The 6,960-nt window shown below is 60.3% G+C and overlaps 1 protein-coding gene across 2 annotated transcripts in view; it reads left to right on the top strand.

Moving 5' to 3' along the window:
* The first annotated feature begins 569 nt into the window (after positions 1–569).
* DENND4B (DENN domain containing 4B) overlaps positions 570–6,960 on the top strand; it is a 33,415-nt gene continuing 27,024 nt past the window's right edge. Inside the window, exons 1-2 of one of the 2 annotated variants that reach the window (XM_069951187.1) lie at positions 570–746; positions 6,083–6,230. The gene's annotated coding sequence lies outside the window, so the exon portion shown is untranslated. Of the gene's footprint in view, positions 747–5,119; positions 5,239–6,082; positions 6,231–6,960 lie in introns of those variants that run through there. The other variant, XM_069951188.1, reaches the window with a different exon arrangement.

Here is a 6,960-nt window from a genome sequence, read left to right as displayed (position 1 = left end):
GCCGCCTATATCTAGGTAACACAGGGTCACATCCCACCTGGTGCCGCCTATATATAGGTAACACAGGGTCACATCCCACCTGGTGCAGCCTATATCTAGGTAACACAGTCACATCCCACCTGGTGCAGCCTATATCTAGGTAACACAGTCACATCCCACCTGGTGCAGCCTATATCTAGGTAACACAGTCACATCCCACCTGGTGAAGCCTATATCTAGGTAACACGGGGTCACATCCCACCTGGTGCAGCCTATATCTAGGTAAGGGTCACATCCCACCTGGTGCAGCCTATATCTAGGTAAGGGTCACATCCCACCTGGTGCAGCCTATATCTAGGTAACACAGGGTCCCATCCCACCTGGTGCAGCCTATAGCTAGGTATACAGGAGAGGAGAGTGAGGGGTTAATGTGCTGATAAGTCAGTGTAGATGTGTAAGCAGGAGAGTGAGGGGTTAATGTGGTGTATACGTCTGTAGAAAAAGAGGCAGATGGTCATGTGACCTGGGCATCATCACGTGATCTTTGACGTCACCCAGCGATAGCATTCCGCCTCCACCATTATACTTCTACTGTAGTCCTCCACTCTCTATGGTAACTGGGCAGTCCTGTCCTCGGCTGTCATCTCTCTGGTGATCTGCAGCCCCTCTACTTTATTATGACAGCTCTATGGTGGTCTGAGTGACAGCAACGAAGACAGCGACTGTCACCCGGAGGAGCCGGGAATGTGAAGAGACGGGAGGCCGGGGTACGGGGGGGGGATATGGAGGCCGGGGTACGGGGGGGGATATAGAGGCCGGGGTACGGGGGGGGATATAGAGGCCGGGGTACGGGGGGAGGATATAGAGGCCGGGGTACGGGGGATATAGAGGCCGGGGTACGGGGGGGGGGGATATAGAGGCCGGGGTACGGGGGGAGGATATAGAGGCCGGGGTACGGGGGATATAGAGGCCGGGGTACGGGGGGGGGGATATAGAGGCCGGGGTACGGGGGGGGGGATATAGAGGCCGGGGTACAGGGGGGGGATATAGAGGCCGGGGTACGGGGGGGGGGGATATAGAGGCCGGGGTACGGGGGGGGGGGATATAGAGGCCGGGGTACGGGGGGGGGGATATAGAGGCGGGGTACGGGGGGGGGGGATATAGAGGCCGGGGTACGGGGGGGGGGGGGATATAGAGGCTGGGGTACGAGGGGGGGGGGGATATAGAGGCCGGGGTACGGGGGATATAGAGGCTGGGGTACAGGGGGGAGGGATATAGAGGCTGGGGTACAGGGGGGGGGATATAGAGGCCGGGGTACAGGGGGGGGATATAGAGGCCGGGTATCGGGGATATAGAGGCTGGGGTACAGGGGGGGATATAGAGGCCGGGGTACAGGGGGGGATATAGAGAGCAGGGTACAGGGGGGGATATAGAGGCCGGGGTACGGGGGGGGGGGATATAGAGGCCGGGGTACGGGGGGGGGGATATAGAGGCCGGGGTACAGGGGGGGATATAGAGAGCGGGGTACAGGGGGGGATATAGAGGCCGGGGTACGGGGGGGGGGGATATAGAGAGCGGGGTACAGGGGGGGATATAGAGAGCGGGGTACAGGGGGGGATATAGAGGCGGGGTACAGGGGGGGGTGTTATAGAGGGCCGGGGTACAGGGGGGGGGGATATAGAGAGCGGGGTACAGGGGGGGGATATAGAGGCCGGGTATCGGGGATATAGAGGCTGGGGTACAGGGGGGGGATATAGAGGCCGGGGTACAGGGGGGGATATAGAGAGCAGGGTACAGGGGGGGATATAGAGGCCGGGGTACGGGGGGGGGGGATATAGAGAGCGGGGTACAGGGGGGGATATAGAGGCCGGGGTACAGGGGGGGATATAGAGAGCGGGGTACAGGGGGGGATATAGAGGCCGGGGTACGGGGGGGGGGGGATATAGAGAGCGGGGTACAGGGGGGGATATAGAGAGCGGGGTACAGGGGGGGATATAGAGGCGGGGTACAGGGGGGGGTGTTATAGAGGCCGGGGTACAGGGGGGGGGGATATAGAGAGCGGGGTACAGGGGGGATATAGAGGGCGGGGTAGGGGGGATAGAGGTTGGGGTAAAGAAGAAGAGAGATTTTTGGCTACGGGGGGTGCACAGTCATAACCTCGGGGGTGGGGGGGCAGTCCTATCCTCAGGGTGCAGTGAGGTGTTGGGGGGCAGTCCTATCCTCAGGGTGCAGTGAGGTGTTGGGGGGCAGTCCTATCCTCAGGGTGCAGTGATGCGAGGTGTTGGGGGGCAGTCCTATCCTCGGGGGGCAGTGATGTGAGGTGTTGGGGGGCAGTCCTATCCTCGGGGGGCAGTGATGTGAGGTGTTGGGGGGCAGTCCTATCCTCGGGGTGCAGTGATGAGAGTTGTTGGGGGGCAGTCCTATCCTCGGGGCAGTGATGCATGGTGTTGGGGGGCAGTCCTATCCTCGGGGGGCAGTGATGTGAGGTGTTGGGGGGCAGTCCTATCTCGGGGTGCAGTGATGAGAGGTGTTGGGGGGCAGTCCTATCCTCGGGGCAGTGATGCGAGGTTGTGGGGGGCAGTCCTATCCTCGGGGTGTAGTGATGCATGGTGTTGGGGGGCAGTCCTATCCTCAGGGGCAGTGATGCGAGGTGTTGGGGGGCAGTCCTATCCTCGGGGTGCAGTGATGAGAGTTGTTGGGGGGCAGTCCTATCCTCGGGGCAGTGATGCATGGTGTTGGGGGGGGCAGTCCTATCCTCGGGGGGCAGTGATGTGAGGTGTTGGGGGGCAGTCCTATCCTCGGGGGCAGTGATGTGAGGTGTTGGGGGGCAGTCTATCCTCGGGGGTGCAGTGATGAGAGTTGTTGGGGGGCAGTCCTATCCTCGGGGCAGTGATGCATGGTGTTGGGGGGGCAGTCCTATCCTCGGGGTGCAGTGATGTGAGGTGTTGGGGGGCAGTCCTATCCTCGGGGTGCAGTGATGAGAGTTGTTGGGGGGCAGTCCTATCCTCGGGGCAGTGATGCATGGTGTTGGGGGGGCAGTCCTATCCTCGGGGGGCAGTGATGTGAGGTGTTGGGGGGCAGTCCTATCCTCGGGGTGCAGTGATGAGAGGTGTTGGGGGGCAGTCCTATCCTCGGGGCAGTGATGCGAGGTGTTGTGGGGCAGTCCTATCCTCGGGGCAGTGATGCGAGGTGTTGGGGGGCAGTCCTATCCTCGGGGTGTAGTGATGCATGGTGTTGGGGGGCAGTCCTATCCTCAGGGGCAGTGATGCGAGGTGTTGGGGGGCAGTCCTATCCTCGGGGTGCAGTGATGCATAGTGTTGGGGGGCAGTCCTATCCTCGGGGTGCAGTGATGCATAGTGTTGGGGGGCAGTCCTATCCTCGGGGGGCAGTGAAGCAGGGTGTTGGGGTGCAGTCCTATCCTCGGGGGGGGGGGCAGTAATGCATGGTGTTGGGGCAGTCCCATCCTCGGGGTGCAGTGATGCGAGGTGTTGGGGGGCAGTCCTATCCTCGGGGTGCAGTGATGCGAGGTGTTGGGGGGCAGTCCTGTCTTCGGGGGCAGTGAAGCAGGGTGTTGGGGTGCAGTCTTATCCTCGGGGGGGGGGGGGGGGCCAGTAATGCATGGTGTTGGGGCAGTCCTATCCTCGGGGTGCAGTGATGCATGGTGTTGGGGGGCAGTCCTATCCTCGGGGTGCAGTGATGCATGGTGTTGGGGGGCAGTCCTATCCTCAGGTGCAGTGATGCATGGTGTTGGGGGGCAGTCCTATCCTCTGGGTGCAGTGATGCGAGGTGTTGGGGGGCAGTCCTATCCTCGGGGGGAAGTGAAGCAGGGTGTTGGGGTGCAGTCCTATCCTCGGGGGGGGGGGGCAGTAATGCATGGTGTTGGGGCAGTCCCATCCTCGGGGTGCAGTGATGCGAGGTGTTGGGGGGCAGTCCTATCCTCGGGGTGCAGTGATGAGAGTTGTTGGGGGGCAAGTCCTATCCTCGGGCAGTGATGCATGGTGTTGGGGGGCCAGTCCTATCCTCGGGGGGCAGTGATGTGAGGTGTTGGGGGGCAGTCCTATCCTCGGGGTGCAGTGATGAGAGTGTTGGGGGCAGGTCCTATCCTCGGGGCAGTGATGCATGGTGTTGGGGGGCCAGTCCTATCCTCGGGGGGCAGTGATGTGAGGTGTTGGGGGGCAGTCCTATCCTCGGGGTGCAGTGATGAGAGGTGTTGGGGGCAGTCCTATCCTCGGGGCAGTGATGCGAGGTGTTGGGGGGCAGTCCTATCCTCGGGGCAGTGATGCGAGGTGTTGGGGGGCAGTCCTATCCTCGGGGTGTAGTGATGCATGGTGTTGGGGGGCAGTCCTATCCTCAGGGGCAGTGATGCGAGGTGTTGGGGGCAGTCCTATCCTCGGGGTGCAGTGATGCATAGTGTTGGGGGGCAGTCCTATCCTCGGGGTGCAGTGATGCATAGTGTTGGGGGGCAGTCCTATCCTCGGGGGCAGTGAAGCAGGGTGTTGGGGTGCAGTCCTATCCTCGGGGGGGGGGGGGGCAGTAATGCATGGTGTTGGGGCAGTCCCATCCTCGGGGTGCAGTGATGCGAGGTGTTGGGGGGCAGTCCTGTCTTCGGGGGCAGTGAAGCAGGGTGTTGGGGTGCAGTCTTATCCTCGGGGGGGGGGGGGGGGGCAGTAATGCATGGTGTTGGGGCAGTCCTATCCTCGGGGTGCAGTGATGCATGGTGTTGGGGGGCAGTCCTATCCTCGGGGTGCAGTGATGCATGGTGTTGGGGGGCAGTCCTATCCTCAGGTGCAGTGATGCATGGTGTTGGGGGGCAGTCCTATCCTCTGGGTGCAGTGATGCGAGGTGTGGGGGGCAGTCCTATCCTCGGGGGGAAGTGAAGCAGGGTGTTGGGGTGCAGTCCTATCCTCGGGGGGGGGGGCAGTAATGCATGGTGTTGGGGCAGTCCCATCCTCGGGGTGCAGTGATGCGAGGTGTTGGGGGGCAGTCCTATCCTCGGGGCAGTGAAGCAGGGTGTTGGGGGGGCAGTGATGCAAGGGGTTGGGGGGCAGGTTGCGTTCCTGTGCCTGTCCCTGGTTGCCCCCCCCCCTGACTCTGGGCAGCCGCTTAGATGTTGATGGTGATTTGCCTCTCGGGGTATTTATAACCTCTGGGTTATTTTAAGGACTCGGATCCTAGAAGGCCTCCAGGACAGGACAGGTGCCGCTGCCATTCATGCCGCTCTCTACTATCACTACATCTCTAGAAAATGTCTGCATGCCTGTAGGTGCCAGCGGTACCTTGTAGCCCCTCCACCTGTGTGTGTGCCCCCTGGGTTTTTACCTTTCCACCCCTGTGTGTGCCCACCGGGTAACTTCTCCACCGCTGTGTGTGCCCGCTGAGTTATAACCCCTTCACCCCTGTGTGTACCTGCTGGGTTATAACCTTTCCACCTCTGTGTGTGCCCACTGGGTTATAACCCCTTCACCCCTGTGTGTACCTGCTGGGTTATATCCCCACCATCACTGTGTGCCCACTGGGTTATAACCTTTCCACCCCTGTGTGTGCCCCCTGGGTTATAACCTTTCCAGCCCTGTGTGTACCTGCTGGGTTATAACCTTTCCACCTCTGTGTGTGCCCACCGGGTAACTTCTCCACCGCTGTGTACCCGCTGGGTTATAACCTTTCCACCCCTGTGTGTGCCCCCTGGGTTATAACTCCTCCACCGCTGTGTGTGGCCGCTGGGTTATAACCTTTCCACCCCTGTGTGTGCCCGCTGGGCTATATCCCCTCCACCCCTATGTGTGCCCGCTGAGTTATAACTCCTCCACCGCTGTGTGTGCCTGCTGGGTGATAAAGATTCTATTCCAGTTGCCTGCCCCTTCCCCCCGTTCTTTTCCCATACACATAGACTGGCAGCTGCAGTCGGGCACAGACAATGTGGGGCTGTGTGGTGCTCCCTGCCTGGCAGCGCCTGTGGTTGGCAGCTCCTGAAGGCCTCTGTGTGTGGGGACACTTTCCCAGCATTCCCCTGTGCGGGGTGATTGTGCAGCGTGCGAGGTCAGGAAGTGCCCGTGCGGAGGGTTCCTGCTGCTCTTCCTGTTTTCACTCTCTCTTTCTCTCACAGCCACAGCGTCCCGTCCTTTGGCTGTCACTGATGGTTCCTGCGCTGTCACCGCTCCATCGCCAGCTCTGACCCGCCGCACCCACCATAATGCAGAACTCCACACAGCCACCATCCGGGAGGAAGTGATGAGCGGTCGGGACCTCTCTGGGTGAGTCTCTTCCTCTGCCTTTTATATTGTGAGCGGGTCTGGTGGGGGATCTCTGTATAACGGGGGCCCCAGCTCTGCTATGTTATCCTGGCGTAAGTGGTGGAGTATCACATCAATAAGGGGGGGCAGCTGTAATACAGAGATAGATGAGGGGCGGCTGTAATAGAGGGGGAAATGAGGGGCGGCTGTAATACAGAGATAGATGAGGGGCGGCTGTAATACAGAGATAGATGAGGGGCGGCTGTAATACAGAGATAGATGAGGGTCAGCTGTAATAGAGGGGGAGATGAGGGGCAGCTGTAATACAGAGATAGATGAGGGGCAGCTGTAATAGAGGGGGAGATGAGGGGCGGCTGTAATACAGAGATAGATGAGGGGCGGCTGTAATAGAGGGGGAGATGAGGGGCGGCTGTAATACAGAGATAGATGAGGGGCGGCTGTAATACAGAGATAGATGAGGGGCGGCTGTAATACAGAGATAGATGAGGGGCGGCTGTAATACAGAGATAGATGAGGGGCGGCTGTAATACAGAGATAGATGAGGGGCAGCTGTAATACAGAGATAGATGAGGGGCGGCTGTAATAGAGGGGAGATGAGCGGCGGCTGTAATAGAGGGGGAGATGAGGGGCGGCTGTAATACAGTGATAGATGAGGGGCGGCTGTAATACAGAGATAGATGAGGGGCGGCTGTAATAGAGGGGGAGATGAGGGGCGGCTGTAATACAGAGA

This window comes from Dendropsophus ebraccatus, chromosome 13 (genome assembly GCF_027789765.1).
Source record: "Dendropsophus ebraccatus isolate aDenEbr1 chromosome 13, aDenEbr1.pat, whole genome shotgun sequence".
Classification (NCBI taxonomy): Eukaryota; Metazoa; Chordata; class Amphibia; order Anura; family Hylidae; genus Dendropsophus; species Dendropsophus ebraccatus.
Note: the sequence above shows the minus strand (reverse complement) of the source record. Positions and strands in the feature narration are given on the sequence as shown.